This window comes from Marmota monax, unplaced genomic scaffold (assembly GCF_021218885.2).
Source record: "Marmota monax isolate L192 unplaced genomic scaffold, Marmota_monax_Labrador192_F-V1.1 WCK01_AAM20220418_F8-fsc00040, whole genome shotgun sequence".
Lineage (NCBI taxonomy): Eukaryota > Metazoa > Chordata > Mammalia > Rodentia > Sciuridae > Marmota > Marmota monax.
The window spans coordinates 5,187,460-5,207,581 of NW_026692782.1; positions in this window are offsets into that span (position 1 = coordinate 5,187,460).

Here is a 20,122-nt window from a genome sequence, read left to right on the forward strand (position 1 = left end):
CTCAATTTACATTCCATTCAGAAATCACATTTCAATCAGAAATTGCCTACCTCCACATACCCATAACTTTATCAGTGCAATATGTTCTTAAACTGTTTTATCTTTACAAAATCAGTGAGGAAAGATAGCGATGCTCTGTACTTTATAAAGAAAAATAATGTTTTAATGTATGGCATCCTATTTTCATTATCTCTTTCTTTTATCTGCCTCTGCTTCTTGAAAGATGGATAGTCTTTTAAAATTATTACCAATTCCCACTGCCTAAAAGAGTATGGCAACTAATACTGGGTACTCTCATCAATCTATGCAGGGGCAGCGGAGGGCATGAAACGGTTCTTTTGTAATTGTCTTGTCTGGAACCTTGGTCTGGAACAGAGACAATGTTAGACCACAGAGCATTGAGCAATTAAATTTCAATAACGTATTATGGATACCATAATGTCTGATTGAAATGCATCCCCACTATATACCTGGCTTGTGCTAGACATAGAGGATCAAGATCATTTCACCCCTGCCTTCAAATGGCTAGTAGCACCTAAAACAAGCCTATTTCGTCTTTTATTATAATCATTTCTGCTTTGTTGTTCTACCATATAATATCTGTAGAAAATACAGTTTAATTTGGCCTAGGTTTGAAATTTTACATAAAGGGAATAAAATAGCAGATAGTCAATCATTTGTGTCTGGCTTCTTCATTCATCATTATATTGAGATTCATCTGTGTTATTAAATAGATACTTTTATTTTGTGCATTGTCAATACTTTATTGTATTCCATTGAATGAAGACATCACAATTTATTTATCCCTTCTGCTGTGTATTGACATGAGTTGTTTCCAATTTGGAATTATTATGGTGTTAACACATCAACCAGCATGTTTGTACATGTCTTTTGGTTCATATGTATAAGAAATTTCTCTAAGAGTTGGACCATTGGACGTCTGTCTTAAATTTTACTACATAATAGTTTGTCAAAGAATTGTAGCAATTGTCGTTCCCATCATTCCCAGGTAAGATAGTTCCCATTGTTCTATATTATCACCAATATTTTATACCATTAGACACTTAATTTTGGATAATCATGTGATTATAATTATTATTATAAGTTATTTGGGGTCTACAAATATTCAGAATACTAGACTTCAACATCATTTATGTTCATTGAAGATATCTCCTCCTTGTTGTGGCTTCTGCCTTCACTTTCTTTATGGTATTTGCTGAACACATATTATGCAATTAGCACATTTATGTATTAGTTTTTAAATCTTCTAACTCAAAGTCATGAAAAGATTCCTTATGTTTTCCTCTAAAATTGCATAGTTGCACCTTTCATGTAGGTTTTGTATGCACTTGAAATTGGTGTGAGAGGAATTTTTAATTTCAATTTGTAATTTTCTTCTCATAAGAGAGTTTAATATCTCATTATAAGAACTGTAAAATTACATTCTCATATGAAATTTCTTTATTTTTATAATTATTATATTGCTTATTATTTTTATGATCCCTTTAAATAAACAGATTGATAAATAGGCTCTGTATTATGAGTTGAAATATATTGTTTCAGTGTGATTCTTGCCATATATATATTTTATAATTATATATTTATAATTTTTTTAAACAAAACAAGAAAATTAGTTTTTCTGAGCAGAACTTGTCACATTTTTGTGGTTTCCGGGTGTTTAGAAAACATTTACCACCTGGATATTCTATAAAGTTTTGAATGTATTGCCCACGTCCTCAATTCATAGAATTTATTGATCACAATTATTTGTTAATTATGAAATAGATATTCAGTTTAATAATTTTATGATTGTTGAAATCTTGTATTTAACATTAGTTTGAAGAGCCGTATTTACCATACAGTATTGTTTATGTGTATTTTGTTTTATAGCTGAGCTGTCTGCTTTGTTAGAGATGGTTTCATGTGCAGTTGAGAAAAAAGTGAATTTGGTTGATGGATGAAATATTCCATACATGTCTATTAGGTTGATTTGATTAATAATATACTTTACTCTAAAGAGTCTTTACTTAGTTTATGTCTGAATGACCTCTCTATTGGTAAGAGAGGTGTATTCAAACCATCCAATATTATTGTATTGGGGTCTACTTGAGTTTTTAATATTGATTTCAGATAGTTTTATGTATCTAAGTGCACAGCAATTTAGGGCATAAATATTTACAATCATTATATTTTCTTGTTGGATAATTTCCTGAACTAATATGAAGTGACCTTCTTTGCCTCTTCTGATCAACTTTTGGTCAGTCTACTTTGTTAGGTATGAGCATAGCTACTCCTGCTCACTTTCAGTCTCTATTTCCATGGTATATATTTTTCCATCCTTTCACCTTCATCCTGTGGATGTTTTTACATGGCAGTTAAGTCTCTTACAAACAACATATATTTGGATCTTGTTTTTTAATCCATTCTGCTAATCTATGTCTTTGATTGAAGAGCTTAAATAACTTACATTCCATGTTATTATAGAGATAATTTTTATTTGTGCCATTTTTTTTATTTCTAATATTAATTCAAACTTGATTCTTCTTTGATTGACTATTCTTCTAGTCGTGGAGATTCATTCATACACTGGCTCTGATATTTATTTTTCAGTTATTCTGTGTGAAATATTTAAAATAGTATATTTTATAGTGCTGTATTAGTTACAAATTCTTTAAGTTTTTGTTTATCATAAAAAGCTTTAATTTAATCAATTCTGCATGAAATTTTGACTGAATATAGGAAATCTGGCATTTGGGTATTATTTTTTCCCTGTTCCCTTGATTCTTCATATGAATATCTTTTCTACTTTTATGCAAGGGACTATTGAGTGAGTGTCTTTCACTTAAGGGTTTCAGACTGGGCAAAACATTCAAGCATTGAAACTCCTTTTCAGTACACATCCTCTTCTGTGCCCAATATCTAACACTTCATCAAGAGAAGATACTAAACCTTACTAACTGCAGACACCTCAGAATGAAGCCATGAACTTATAACCCATAGGGGGAAAAATTTGTTGACAATGTTTTCTATAGTTCCTCTATTCCAGTTCCTCTAATTCAGTATTGTGGTAAAGTTCTTGAATTTATTGAGAAATTACTTACTAAAGATAATACAATTACTATTATACTGCACATAATAAAATAATATAAACTAAGATAAAAAGAAGGAAAAATGGGGGAGATTTTTGAAAGCATGGGTAATGCAAGAACAAGAGAGACTAAGAGGAACAAGTATAAACCTGAGCTAGAAAACCAAAGACAGAGTGAATCCACTAATTCTTTGAAATATTAGAAGAAATGTAATCAATTGGGTTGAGGGCTGCAACATAAAATAATAAAGGAATATTTACCTATTCAATATGAAAAGTAACTTCTATAAGATTCAAATTGACATTAGAGATATCTGTGATATTCTATGCTGAGGTAGAGAGACTTCTTATTGAGTTTTCCTGATTTGGATTTTATCAGTATTTGGGACTTCGAAAGAAGCCCACCACTCCTCAGGTTTAACCTTAAGTTTCCTTGAATGTGGAGGTAATGATCACATCAGCTCCCTTCTGACACAATTCTAAAGGGACCCCTCTGATCTTTGGTGTGTCCAGGTACCTATTAGTTTTCTGGTGTGTCTGTGGAAATGGTCCTTAAATATCTGACTTAGCAGCCAGATTACTGCCTAGGGGGTACAGTCTTTTGTATACTCCTAAAGAGAAGTTCCATACAATACTGTCAAAACAAATGTGCACCCCATGTATATTTCACTGTGTGTAGGATGCCCTGGTCTAAGTTAGAGGCACTGTAATCTGTTTGATGTGGCACTGGGTTGCCCATGGGAGGGTATAGGACAACTGCCCCCTCTGGAATGTACCAATTGCAGGGCATGTATCTGGGAACACTGGGTAGTAGTTGTTGTCTATATGATACTGTCCTCTGAGCCCCCTTTTTGTGTGTGTGTACTGTCATTGTGTATGTACTGAAGTTCTCCACTGGCTACTTGGTGCTATCCTCAGAAAATACCTTCTGTATGTCCGTGCATTTGAATGAGGAATTGAGTTAACTGGTGACACTTGGATTCATAGCTGTGGACCCTCCTAGAGGTGATGGAGTCCGTGAGCTACTTTCCCAGTTGCCATGGTTTTATCACCATGCAGGGCTTGTTCACAAGTGCAGAGGCCCAAGTTGGCATGCTTGGAGGGTGTTGCATCTGCTGGCTATTTCTGATGGGCATGGGATTGCAGGGTGCAGGGGTCAGGGCTGTTGCTAACTGCTTCAGAATGCTGAGCACCCACTCCTTTGTATAGGAGCTTCTTTATAGAGGCACACAGCTTGCTGGTGCTCTGCAATTGTGGAATCTGTGAATTCAGGCTTTCTCTGGGCAATCTGTGGCACAAAAGACTCCACCCTGGATGATGTAGATAACTATGGTACCATCTTCATGACTGGAGTAGAGTATTAGTTGGCCCACCTTCTCCTGAGCTCCTATGACTAGAGGCTGTGAATTGCTGAGCACCTGCCTCTTTATAGAATGCTAAGACCTTTGATAGGTTCATGCAACTTTGGGCCCTGTGGGTACAGGATATTTGTGTGTGCTCCATGGAACAGAAGCTTCCACCTTGGATGCTGCAGATTAAGGCTTTGACTGTTACCATTATAGGTCAATTGGCCCATCTTCTCTTGAGTTTCTGCATAGGCTGTGGGGAACACTGGGTTGGATTAGCACTATCTACAATAGATTTGCTGTTGGGTCAGCTCCATCCTAATCTACTTGTCTGAAATAAGAGAAAACAGGACTTGGTAGACTTTAGCTAACAGTGACCTCCTGAACAAATTACTGAGACAACCTGCTTCAGAGGTGTTCTCTATGGTTTTATTACTATCTCTAAGTGGGAAGAAGCTTTACTGATTTATTTTTTTCTAGGAAGGCTGGCTAGGTGTGAACTTACAAAATGGCTGCTTTGCCCAGCATATATTTCTGCCCACCATTTGGGCTGAACTGTTTGATCTCCTTCCCTGTCTCTGCTGCTCCTGTCCTGTTTAACTTGAGCTGATTTTCTTTCCAACTGTTGTAAAGGAAGTAAGCTTATGGGATTTTTCTCTCACTATTTCTCTGTTATGCTTCTCCCCTGACCTCACACTGGTCACTGTTCAGAGTTATAGTTTAGATATGCAGTGTCCTACAAAAGCTTATGTGTGAGACAATGAAAGAAAGTTTAGAGGTAAAATAATTGGGTTGTAAAAACCTCAACCTAATAATCAGTGCATTAATTCACTTGAATGGGTCAACTGGGTGATAGCTGTGAGCAAGTAGGACGTGGCTGGAGGAGGTGGGTTGCTGGAAGCATGCCTTTGGGGTATATATTTTGTCCCCAGTGAACCAAGATTAACCTCTCTCTGCATCCTGATGGTTGTGTTCCGATCTGCTTTCCTCTTCCACCATAATGTTCAGCCTCACTTTGAGTTCAGAACAAAGGAGCTAGGCATCCACAGACTGAGATCTCTGAAATAGTGAGTGCCAGACAAACTCCCCATCCCGCTAAAATTGTTCATCAGTTCTTTTGGTCACAGCGACAACAACAACAAAAAGCTAATTAAAGTGTGAGTCAAGGAATTATTTTCTTATTTCCTGCTCCTTCCACTACTTCAGATCTGAGCTATGGAGGAGTTCAGGGTCCCAGCCTAGATCCATTCCACCAATTGTCCTCATTCTAGCTAATTATTTTACTTACATTTCCTTTATTATTCAGCTTCTCTAATACACTGTTTTTTTTTCTGTTTTTTTCCTCATCTTGAAATAACCCTATTTTATTCTGAAGTTTCATCGTGTTCCATCTTCCTTTAAATACTGGTGTTTGGGCCATTTTTCTAATTTCTACTTTTCTATGCTCTATTTACCCATCTCGATAGTTCTTACTATAACCTAAATGCTGATAACACAAATGTGTGAGTGTGTGTGCATGTGTGTGTTTACACATGTGTGGATTTATTGTTAGTGCTTCTCATAATTTAATTTTCATTTGAGTCACATAGAATCTTGTCTAAAGGAAGATTGTAAGTCTTTATTTCTGGGATGGGACCTCAGATTCTAAATTTCTAAGAAACTCTCATATTATACAGATGTTATTACCCTAAAGATAATATTTTGATTAACAAAAGTTTTGATAAATCTTTTGCATTCTATTCCCACCCAATTTTTTATTGAATATCCCTACTTGATGGTTCCAATGGGACTCATTCCACCTTTTTAAACAAATTTACAAACATATCTTCTCAATTTTTCTCCTCCTTCTTGTTCTCTAATTGCATAAAACTTGCAGACAAAAAAATTGCCTTAATGAGAAACAAAAAAATTGGTCATAATTTCTCCCCATTCTTCAACACACCACTTCCAATCAACTATCAAGTTTCAGTAATCCCTCATTAGACATGTCCCTTATTACTCAACCCCTCAGCTTTGACTTTATTTCAGAATCATCAAATTTTGCACTGATTACTTGAACTCCAAAAATAATTTTCCTACCTTATATCTTCCACACTTCAATTATGCTCTAAATTATCTCTTACAGTGACTTCTCCAAACCACAAAGTTGATGCTGTCATTTTCACAGATAAAGGCTTCTTTTATATTTTAGTACATAATTGGAACATTTTAGCACACTTTATTGTCTTACTTATCTACACAGTCTATTAACTCCCCTCCTTGTTCAATATATTATACTTACCATATAGGAGATATGGATTTCCTTATCCTTATGCCTTTGTAAGTAGGCTCCTATTTTCCCCAGAATGACCTAATTGCATTTTTCTACAGTTGAAGAGATTTCCACTTTTCACAAGTTATGTTATGTTATCTAACCAGCAACAACTAGCCCTGTTTTGAGAAAAAAATACCTATTTTATCTCTCTCTCTCTCTCTCACACACACACACACACACACACACACACACACACATATATATATATATATATATATATATGCTGCATTGGAGCTTTTTTTCAAAACAATAATATCCTGTAATCATCTGCTTGACTTTCTCTCCTGTTACCCTAAAAATTCCTCAGAGAGAAGATGGGTCTTATACATTTGTGTATACCCAGAGTCTAGAACACTGTCTAGGATATGATAGTTTTCCCAAATTATCTTTTAATATGTTTCTTGAGTCTCTTAAAAAAATAGAGAATCCTATCCTAAATATTTTTTGAACATGCAAAACATAAATTGTCAACTATGAAATTTTAATATTTAATATTTTACTGTACTTTGTTTTTAAATCATTTAATATATTAGATATTATTGTCAAGTCAAAGGCTCACATATACTGCGTAGATCAGATCAGCCACCCATTATGTGTAATCTGTCTTCCTGTGATAGTTTTATAATTTACTTCCATTTTTCATCTTCTACTTCAATCCAACCTATACATCTTTATCTTATTATTCTTGAGATTTTCAAAATACTACTTCCTTCTTCAGGAATATTTTTACTTTCTACATCATGTTAAACACAATTATTCTATTTATATCAACTAGTCTGTTCAGACTGCTTTAACAAAATACATGTATTGGGTAGCTTATCAACATGAGAAAGTGTTTCTTACATTTTTAGAGGCTAAATATTTCAAGATTAAGAATCTGTTAGATTTAATGTCTGCTAAAGACCTACTTCCTGGCTCATGTGCTGTCATATACTCACCATAATCATAAATGGAGAAAATATGAGTGATGGGGCCTCTTTTTGTAAGGGCATTAAATCCACCTTTTTGCAAGGGCATTAAACCTATTTTTATGCTCCCCACCTTCATTATCTAATCACTTCCCAGAGGCAAACCTCCTAATACTATGACTGTATAGGATTGTGAATAAATTAATTTGGGGAAGATATATACATCCAGTCCATTCCAACAAACAAGATCTTCTATCATGTGGTCTCACTATAACATTGGAAATTCCCTCATAAAATTTTCTTGTATGTAACCTCTACACTTCTGTTTAGTTTTCAGTAAACATTTTTTATTTCTGTGACTTAACACATATGTTCCCTTCGTGAGGACATATGTTATATCTTTCCAATTTCTATTTAAATTCTAGTTCTCTTTTAAAGCCCCTTTCTCTAAATTTAAGCAAATTCTCCATCTGTCAACTTCTACAGCATTCTATCTGTAAGATTTTAAGTCACTTATTCATTTTTTGTATTGTTAGTAGTATTTAAAGATGTGTCTTATTTTCTCTTCTGAATGGAAAGCTACTGGTGTATAGAATTTATACCAAAATTATTTTAGCATTTAATCCTTTCTCTAGCCCAAGGGCAATAGGAGAAAGAAAAGAAGAAGAACAAAGGCCTCTGAGGCAGAAAGAGACCAAGCTACTGCACAGTATATTTATGCCTAGATACTTAAGGCAAAAGATGTGGCTATTGATGTGCAGAATCACGGAAGGAAAGCAAAGCGTCTTTAGTAATAAAATCATAAACCAAGAAACTTTCTGCATAGTGATCAAGTCTTTTTTTCAGTAAAGTAGGAAAACCATGGGACACACTGAATAGTTCAGTTTAAAAGTTAAGATTATACTTTAAGATGACTGCTATTTAAGAATTATATAATATAAACTAGAAAAATAATCTAGTCTTAAACTTATCCAGGTACATTTTTAAAATAATTATTTAGTAATCAATTTAAAGGATGTAGGAGATAATAGGGGCATACTAGGTATAAATGTCATATACAAGTTTATTTGAAAAGAATTTATCCTTTCTACTACAGCAAAATTTTAGTTTACAAAGGAGTATATAATCAGATGAGCCAAGAAATGTTACTATAAAATGCATTCTGCCTGTGTTTTATTATCTATATATCCAGTTGTACACAAGTCATACACAAAAACATACTTATATATAATTATGAAGTACATATTATAAATATAAAACACTTATATTTATAATATATAATGTATCGTATAAAATAATATATTGTACATAATTATGGCATATAATTATAGGTATTTATAAATAAATATATACAAATTATATGACATAAATGTATACAAGTATGTATTACATATAATATTACACATAAATATTTAATCCAATGATAATTTAAAATTTTTTGACTCTTTGATTTTTGAAGACACCACAAATAACTAAATAAATGATATCTGCTACATCATAAATTACCAGTGGTACTCTAAAGGGCTCACTACATTTTTATGCTTAAATAATATAATCTAGATAAAATGTATATATTTTGTCCTTGCTTTTTCTTTTTCTTTCTTTTTTTTTTAATGTGGCACTGAGGATCGAACCCAGGGCTTCACATGTGCTAGGCAAGGGTTGTACCATGGAGCTACTACCCCAGCCCCATTGTGCTTGCTTTTTCTTAAAAGGGAAAGTTATCATTATACCTCTATGGTTTGGTTTATCTGATTGACAAGGAATTCAGCTACTCTAATGGCATAATACGAGATCTAATTTCAAGGCATTTTTAATAAATCAGAGATGTTCTTTCCAATATGTTTTTGATAATAACATTCCTCAAGTATAATATCTAAACCTTTTTATGTGTATTTAATAACATTCTAATGTCCTTATAACATTCCAACTTCTGTTAAGTATTAGGCAAAGTTCTGCTTCTTTCCAAAAGCTTCTGCAGATATTAAATAAATATCTTTGCATTCTCTAAGCTTTTGATAAATTCCAAAATCATCTTAGTCTTTTCTCAACATATATATTTCCTTTGGTTTCAACTGAATCTGGAAGTATGTTCATTTTAAACAAAGAATCCTTGAACATCATATTTTCTTCAATATTAATGCCATAAAATATATCAAAAGATATTCTTTATAGTTACCTGGTATTTATTTTAAGAGTCATACATTATATATATATATATATATATATATATATATATAAAATGTTAGATATGTAATTCTGTCTGTTCTAAGCATTTTCTGCAATAAAGACCACACAAGATATAAACACTCAGAAATCTTATCCTGAAATTGCTTCATCATAACCTGTGACACATTGAATTCTCTTCTTCAAAAGCATATTCTGGTCATTTCTGCCATCCCTATCTTTCTACTTTAAATACAGCTGAGGATTCCAATTGGGTGGGAATTGATTCACATAAATACCATCTGGTTCCTTAGTTAAATGTAGCTTAATAATTCAGAGCTTTCCCATAGCCATCATCATATCTACCAACCTCACTGACTTATTTCAGAATTTCACTTGGAGATAAAGAACATGCTTTTGAAGTACTACCCTAAATTATGAGATCAAACTATCGTCCATTTTAGATTTTTTTCAAATAAAAATAAATTGTCAAATGGTGTGAAGTTCCCCAAATAGAAGGATCTTGTTCTCCAGAAATATGTCACCACATGGCCTCTTTTATTCTAAGCAGGAGTATCTCAGACAAGTGGTTTCCAACTGTCCTTAGAAATGGGTTTCCTCTGCTCCTAAAATTCTTATTTCATGGATATTAGAACCTGCTGTGTTGTTTCAAACTATGTAACCCGAAGAGAAATAGTAAGCTTGAACATTTGTAGATGAATTTTTCTTCATTTATTTTTACCAAAGTTTAACAAATTATCATTGTTATGCTTTTTAGGTAACTCCAAAGGATGACTCACATTTATGACCTAGCAGAGAGAAAGGAAAGTAAAAGAAATCTTAAGATCTTTTGCTCTTGCTTGTACACTCCATGAGGTAAGAAACAGATAACCAACTGCCTAAAATAAGGTGTTTTTTGTATGCTGCTAACCTGCAGCTAAATGCCAGTGGGAAAGAGGGAAAAATGAATTTAATTCACTGAAGCTAGTTATTGTTCCAAATAATTGCTACAGTAGAATAATACCTTTTGGAGATTCATGTGTGTGGAGGGGAAGATAGCTGTTGGTTTCTCACCAGGAACACAATTTCTTTTCTTATCTGTTTCAATGGAAGAAGAAAAGCAGCCTACATCAGAGATCCAGATCAGAAAAACTGCACTGAAAAATAAGTAATTCCAAAACAAATATCCAAATGCCAGAAAGAGAAATCTAAGCAAAATATCACATCAAAATATTCTGTGAAGAGCCCTTGTTTCTTTTAAACACAAAGATGCTTTTTAATTACATATATCTATATATTCTAAAAATTATAAGAATTCTATTTTGTACATGGTAAAAAAATCTAATAGCCATATCCATATACAAATATCTTTATAATGTTCCACGTCACATATTAACCTATCCATAAACCCAAGATACTCTTTTCATTTATTTTAATAACAGTTTTTCCTCTTTGAACACACTTAACCAGACCCAGGTATTATCCTAACATGAATCTCCTTCTTTATATAAAACACACACTGTTCACCCATATTTCTAGGCAGAATGCAAAGCAGGTCCACCACCTTGTGCCTGTCTCCACAAGCTTGAGTTCCAACCACATCTAGTGCTATAGGTCAGCCTGAGAAAGATTATGAGCAAACTGAAACTAATTGCTGTGGAAATACTGGACAGTTAATTTGAGAATGACTTACAATACTAAATGGTAACTATATTGAAGTGATTAATAATACCTCAATCCTAGAATGGTTTGTGGTCATTTACCAACATGTCATCAGCAGTAGAAGCTTTAAGTCAGAGGCAACTGGCAAAGAAAAGCAGGAGAAAAGGACCATTTGCTAACAAACCTCTGAAGGTCGCTCAGTGACAAGTAGTCAAGACTTAAAGTAACATGTTTAAATTCATTCCTGTGGATCAGTAGAGACTCGGTAATGGATGTCACTGGGTAGTCTTCCAGTAATTTTCTCTGCTTGCTATCTTTACATGGACTGTGTCTCCAAATAATGGAGATGAATTTAGATTTTCTGTTCGGAGGATCCAGAAAATATTTGAAAGTGAATTCAGATTTTAAAGTCTATTTAATGTCATGCTTTTACAGATTACAGATTTCATTGTATTTGTTAATAATTAAATAATTTATGGATCAGTTCTAAATCACCTGTAGAAACTCATATTTTTAACTGTTTACATTTTTTGAAATATTAAAAATGTCTTATTTCATGGGGTTGAACCAACACTATCTTCTAAGATCCAATTTGATGTCAAATTTTACTTTTTTTCCTTTACAAACTAACTAATCTATTAATGAACTAAACTATTAATAGTAGTACCTAATGTATGGGAATGCTTGTCATTTTAACAAATGACAGTATTTTAAGTATTTTTGCTATGTGGAACTCATTTATATCATTTAACTACTAACAGAAATCAATGAGATCAGTAATATTATTACTTCCATTTTAAAAGAGAAATGGAGTCACAGAGAGATACAATAACTGATCCAAGATCATCCAAGTGGTAAGGAATGGAGCCAATATTCAAGCCCTGGATAGTCTGGCTCCAACTCCCACAATCTATCCCTCCCTCACAATGCATCTTTACCTTAATGTTTTTCCAAATTCACTTTCTCAAGCTAAAAGATTAGGAATCACAAGTGTAGAAATCTACCCAATTTAATGTCATCTCTGCACCAGAACAATGGGGCTAGGTGACTGGACATACATACACCCAAAAATGTTTTCCACTAAAATCTGAAATTTAATTAGTTACATTCAGTCATCTTTACCCTACTGTTTTCTCTTCATTTATACTAATTGAAGGCTATTTGGACTAATTTGCCCTTTTGAAATGGGAATCTGTCCTAGTGCCTGGGACTGCAGCCAGGAGCACATGAAGGTGAAGGGTGAGTTGATAGCTCTTGGACAGTATCCTGGAAATCTTTCATCACTTATACGTCTGGTGATTGATGCTACTGTTGTGTGTGAGATCTCAGAGAAGGCTGTTGATTATCAGGGCTTTCTCTATGGGTGAGTGATTTTAAGCAGTTGCACAGGGCTCCACCTTCAAAAGTGCCTCATGCGTGACTTAATATTCTTCTATCACCATGTTGAATTAATTAAAACTTTTTTAAAAAATTTGTGTTTCCTAAGAAAGGTGGGTGAATAGAGTATGCATGTGAGCAAAGCAGATATGTATATTACACATATCTACTATTCCTTTCTCCCCAATTGCATATAGTTTGTGTTGCTCCTTGAGCACAGAATGCCAGTGGATCATGATGTATAGGAATTTAGTTGCACTTAAAGCCAATACAGGTTGTGTGTCCCTAGACCAAAATGCTGAGGACCAGAAGTATATGGCATTTAAGACTTTAAAAAAAAATTTTGGAATAGTTGCATATACCTACTGAGATATCTTAGGAATAGGACCCAAGTCAAAACCTAAAATTCATTTATGCTTCATATGCATTCTATACACACAGCCTAAAGGTAATTTTATACACTATTTTTATTGTAGTTGCCTCTTAACAGCAATCCATTACTTGAAGTCAGTTGTGAAATTTTCCTCCTGTGGCATCATGTTGGGGCTCAAAAGCTTTTATGTTTTGGAAAATTCCAGATTTCATATTTTCAAATTAGAAGTGTTCAACCTGTAGATGAGAAGCCTTTCACACCTACAACTAAGTAAATGAATGGGAAAGGATACCTCTCTGTAAGTTCCAAAATACCATGTTCTCTTTTTGAGCTACAATTTACCTCAAAAGCAAAAGGATGGCAATGACATTCTAAGAATTACAAATAATCAAGGAGCCTCTCCATATCCTTTCTTACTTATATGACTTCTCCGGGATAGACAGTTATTATCACTGAAAATGGCAACAGAGAAGGGAAAGAAAAGGTAGAAAAATCCAGATTTTCTTCTTCTTTGAGTTTTTCCTTACTCATCAGTAATGTTAAAGGTGGAGAATGTTGGAAAACTATGTGTTAAGAAGTGAAATATAAGATATCAAGACAGTTTTGTGCCAGTACTTTCATTCTTTTGATAAGAATTTTGAAGTATTTATGCGTGTATGAGCTATGAAATCTGAATTGTGTCACTTTGTTGATTCCACTTGAGCTAAGTTCTCTTATATTTACATTTAAAATGTCATTTCATAATATAAAGTTGATCAGTAAAAATCACAGTAATAACTTTACATTTTAATTTTTCCTTAGTTAGAACACTAAATAGCAAACATAAACACAATAACAGATTGAAACACAGTTTGCCAAAGAAATTGAAAAGCTCTAGAATTTAGTATTTGTATTACATTATTTGTTCTGCTGTTTGGACAAGGGGTCCCACAAGTGGTCCCACATTTTCATTTTTGTATTGTGTTACAAATTATGTAGCCAGTTTTCACACCCATACATGGTCTCTCTGTAATACTGAATTTTTTGAAATTTTTTTTAGTTCATGTGATTTGTTCTCTTATTTTGATAATATAATAAACTATATTAAAGAGTGATGTTATATAGTGTGGGAAAGTACTGATTGCTTCCTCTTGTTCACGCTTTCCATTTTCTCTAGCCCTAGAATTTTTTCTCTGGTCTGTTCTAGGAAGAGAAGGTGGGAGATGGCAGCAGAATAAATTTGGACTAGCAGAATGAATTTTCTGATGACTGCACTCAAACATTTTGTGTATTTCAAACTCTCCCTCCCACTGTCTCTGTGATATTCAGATCTTTAGAACCAAACTCATAAATCAATTATTTTGTATATCTTTGCGATTTTGAGACCATCACACCCTCCCCTGAGGCAAGATGACCGACAGATTCCAGTGCTTGGGTGGAAAAAGGAGCAGTGGACAATAGAAAATATGGGTTGAATGTCAATGAATATTTCAAAAATGCCATCTTTCCACTTTGCTCTGCTATAATAAATTAATGTGTCATGTGTTAAGTTGATATATTTTTTTAAACTACAAACATGTCCATTCTCTAAGGTAAGCCATTATATAAGCATACAACTATTTTAAAACCTTTTATCTTTTCTTGACATATCTGTGCTTTGACCTTGCAACAAGCTATGACTACCTGATGAATTTCAGTATGTTTTTGTACCACTTTTCCTATGTGGGATTTCTTATTCCTCTGCTATTCTTTCTCATCATTAGCATAGAGGGTGTTAACTTATTGTTACCAAATTGTTTCACAGAATATTAAAACTTCTCTAAAATCTTTTAAAATTCTACTTCTTTGTACATGTAATAGATTGCAAAGTCAATTTCCTTGTTACTTTTGAGGGAGTTTATAGGGCTCAAACCAGAAGGAAGAAAACTAAGACATCTATATATATATATATATATATATATATATATATATATATATATATATATATATTTTAAAGAGAGAGAGAGAGAGAGAGAGAGAGAATTTTAATATTTATTTTTTAGTTATCGGCGGACACAACATCTTTGTTTGTATGTGGTGCTGAGGATCGAACCCGGGCCGCACGCATGCCAGGCGAGCACGCTACCGCTTGAGCCACATCCCCAGCCCCGACATCTATATTTTATAGAGTCTTCAGCAATGAAGGATAAACAGTGTCCTCTGGCCTTAAGAAAAGAAGACCAAACAATTCTGCAACTACCATCCCTGCAAATGGTGTCTATAGGCCATAGTCATCCCCAAGAATCTGTGTGGGATGAGCTAGAGGAGCCTCTGTGCACACCCAAATGCACAGTTGCTGAAGTTCCTTATATAAGATGGTGAGGTATTTGTATATTATCTATAATATCCTCCTGAAACTTCAAATTATGTCCAGATTACTTATCATACATAATACATACTGTATAATTGCTGCACAAATAGTTATCCTACTGACTTGTTTAGGGAATAATGACAAGAAAAAAGTCTGTACATGTTCAGTACAGATGCAAATTTTTTAAAATATGTTTAATCCATGGCTGATTAAATCTAAGTATGCAGAATCCAGATAGGGAAGACCCATTTTATATTATTTTGATTTTAAGATACACAGTTATATCGTACTTTAAATATCTGAGATAACTGCCTTTATGATCAATACCATCTCACAGATACATAGGCCCAGCAGTTCAGATGTGTTCCCACTGATATTCATGTTAGACAGTGTATCCAATGTATTAAAAAAAGCCAGCCTCAAAGCTAGCAGAATGAGCACCAGGGACATGGCAGGAGACTCTGGAGACAACAGTGGAGGAAAGATTTGACACCTCCCTTCCCTACCCCAGTCCAATCAGATATTTCTACAGGGGAAATGCCAGCAGAAGGCAGTCACAGAAACAGCTCCAAGGCCGAGTCTCTAGTTCCCCAGATTTGTATAACTGAAAAGCCTACCTAAAAGCTGAGGACACTGTTTATCATGTCATTTATGGGTTCTGTTAATAAGTGCCTCATCTCCACAACTCTTTCCTCAATATTCAGTGGAAAGCAAAGGTGTCAATGATTCTAATCCCAAGTGATTTTGAAGAATCGGACTCTGAATATGAGGTAAAAATAGAAATATTTTGAACAATTTATTTGTATCTTTTGGTTTTACATATAAAATAATAATATATCATAACACCCATCAGAGTCTAAAATTTTTTAAGAATAAAACCTGTGAACAAGAGTATATTGTGGCATAGTTTAGTTGACATCGTTTACATGGATTAATGCTGCACCACCTGGTTGACAGTATTTTTGAAACCAGAGATAGGGGAAGGAAATTGTGTTTCTTACAAAGGGTATTATCAATGGAGAAGAAATCTGTGCTCAAGTCCTATGAAGTTAAATAAAGAGCATTTCAAGAAAATAATCACACAGATTAGGAGTGACTAGATGGGAAGTGAACAACTCCTGAGAAGGATGGAGTAGATGCTTGCACAGTTTATTTGTTTATCTATTGTGAAATTATGTGAATAGAAACAAAGAGAATTGGGAAGAGACCTCAGAACAATAATAGAAAAGCTGACGTCTTCATCCTTAGATTTTGCAAACATTGGTTTGTTTCAAACAAGTTAAGTTACATCTTAGTAGACATGTTTGTTCCTTTTAGTTCACAATCCACACAAGAGACTGAATCCCAAGGTTAGGGGTTCAAAGCTCAAAAAGTTGAAAAATTATACCATTGATAGAGAGCTGGGATGGATGAGTGGAAGAGACTGCATTAGAGTTGGAGCGCCCAAGTCAGGAAAGAGGATCTTGGAGAAGCCCCAAAGTTCTTCATAAAAAATCATTTTCCAGATGCCTCACAGGAAACAGCAAGGACACGGACACATAATCACATACACCATTATTTAAGAAGACCTGCCCACCCTCTCTCTGCCTGCCCATCTCCACAGTGGCTAAAATTCAATGAAGGGGGAAGAAAGGAAAAGAAAAAGCAGGTACTTCTAGCAAAGAGTTAAGCCACTGCTTAAGAACAGAGGAAGAGATAAAATTGGAGTTTTCAACTGGATTGAACTTATAATAACTGGAAATTAAAGGAAGGCTTTGGGGTCTGCCTGGAATGCTGTTAAGAGACTTTGAATTAGGTATTTGACAGAGCACAGTTGAAGGATGTGATTGGAAGACATAAAAGTTCAGACTGCTCCATTATCCAGTTACATTTATGTGACAAGCATTTTAAAATATAATAAATCTTCCTCATATTCTCCTGCCTGAGCAAACCATACAAAAACAAACACAAAGGAGAGATTTACAGAATCTATATTCCCATCCAGTTGAACTCTAAAGATTTCACATAATCTCAACCTCCAAACTAATTCATCAAGTGCTTCGAATACAATGCTAGAATTATTTTCTGGGCTGTATTTTCAGACAATGCTTCTAATTGTACTTTTTTTTTTTTGGTAACAGCCCACTAATCAACAATTCTAGTTGTAACATCAATAGCATAGCTCTTAATAATCTTTTTCCAATAGTTTCTGGTTCACTGTTAGCCTACTTTGAATGATGCCAAAGTACATTTTCATTGTTGGATTTTAATTTTGTTTGCACAGAATGTTTTATATCATTTTAAGTAACTCAGTTATGCTAAAAGAAGTTGAGAACTATATCTGTGTGTTCAATCTGATTGACTTCAAAATGATGTAGTAACTCCTCAGAGGACATAGAATTATTTTATAAAATCATACTTTGTAAAAACCAGTGAGCAATTGGAACAGAATTTATTGCCCTATAAGGTGGACCTAATGAATTTAATATATAATCAGGGTAGTCTTGTTGACCAGAGATTACTGATTATAGTCTAGAAATGGGAGACTGTCAACAGGGAGAATATCCTATATATAGTGTCTAACCACAACAATTAAAAAGTGCTCTTAAAGGAACTGATTTTTATGGACATAAAAATAGGTATCTAGAAGAATCCCATAGTCTGCTTTATGTCCATGAGACACATGCCCAAAACTTCAAACCCACAATGGAAGCTTACACCTATGACAACATTAATAATGAGGGAGAGCAGGTGTGGCCCATGGGAGGAGGAGGAAGATAACTTTGACACAAACCAGATTGTGAAATGTATGAAGAGAGCCTTCAGTGGAAAACTTACTCATTAATAAATCTAGATGATGTCAGACTCGAGCTAAAACCTGATTTTGGGAGAAGAAGATGGTTCCAAATATAATAAATATTTAACTCATGCTTACCCAGTCTTTTGAGGAAAAACAAATTCACTGTGTGGACAGCAACTGAATGAAGTGCATTTCTAGAGACCCAACCCCAGTTTCAGCAGGCTGTCTCCCATTGTGGAATACCCAAACACTAAAGGAGAAAGGATAGTGGCTACAAGTTAGGTAGAGAAGTAAACAGCTTAGATCTGCAGGAAGAGATATGGGGAAAATTCTGAAGGCAGTGAAGAATGAGGATGCCCCAAGTATCTGAGATCGAAGGGCTGATTAGAGTCCTATATTTAGTAACAGGTTTCTTTTGGAATTATCATAGATAAGCAAGAGATAACCACTGTGATGCTGATAAGGTTGGTGTTGGGGATCTTTCATTCAGTGAAATCTGGAGATCAACTACCAAAGTGAATTTCCTCAAAGTCAGAACTTTATTATGGGAACCAGTAGATGTTTGGCATGCTAACTTGTATGAATTACAAAAAAAAAAAAAGTAGATTAAATTTAAATAAGATCCAACTCATATTCTCAAATATCCTTAATAAAATGACTAATGCAGTATAAGTAGTGTTCCTCAATATAAAAGGACACAATATATTCAAGTAGAAATAGGAAAAGAATAAAGAAAGGAAGAAACTTGTTCCTCATTACCTACCTAGCCCTGATCTAAGCCTCATAAATTAATTTTCTATGTGTGTTTGCAAATAGTTTTCACTCAACTGCATCGAAGTGTAAAACTAAATAATGCAAGCATTCTTCATTTCCTTAGGATAAGTATTTTATTACCAAATACATGAATAATTATTCTTGCAATATGCATGCCAAAAAATTGACATAGCTTTAGAAAGGAAAAGAGAAAGAGGGAATAGAAATATAGAAACGTAAGAAATATTTACAGAAAAATTTTCAAGTCTAATGCTAATTTTATTTTTAGACACTAGGGATGAAATTGTGCATAAATCTATTCCTTTACGTGGATATTTTTAGTAGAACTTTAATCTTGAGTCCTGCCTTTACACAACATTTTTAGTGGCTCCAAAAGGATGGTGCAATTACAAGTTGCTGAAATAGTATTTTCTTGCTTATAAGTGACTTTTTATATTCCTGACATAAACCTCAATTAGTAAGCAGTTATTACTGTGATTAATACTATTGAAAATTTAGCAGTTCTCCTGAATTATATGACATCTATTCTTATCGTTTTTTATAAACCTTATTCATTGTTAAGTGTTTTTAATATTTCTTATTTTAAGTTAAATAGACAATTATTTCACATCATATTAAATGTATTTTGGAACCTTAATTATATAAGATACATTCAGACCTAGAATTAACAACAAATACCTGATATATGGGGGAGAAATGGTGAAAACTACCACTATAGACCATAAAGTTGGTTTCACATTTACTCCTTATTGCACAACTGGTTACAGACAGGCACAAGAACGTGAACCAAACAGATGGGCCAGAACCTTTCCTGCTACTTAATTCAATCATAGGTGTATACAAAATATGCCTGTGCAGGCACTAACAATTTTTTAAAAGATCAGAGTACAAGAGTTAATAATAGATTTATAAAAATTTCAAAAGTCTAAACAAAGCTGCCAAGAAAAACTTTATCTAAGCTGTGCAAGAAACTAAATTATTCAATGTAAAGTGCTGTTTGCAAGTA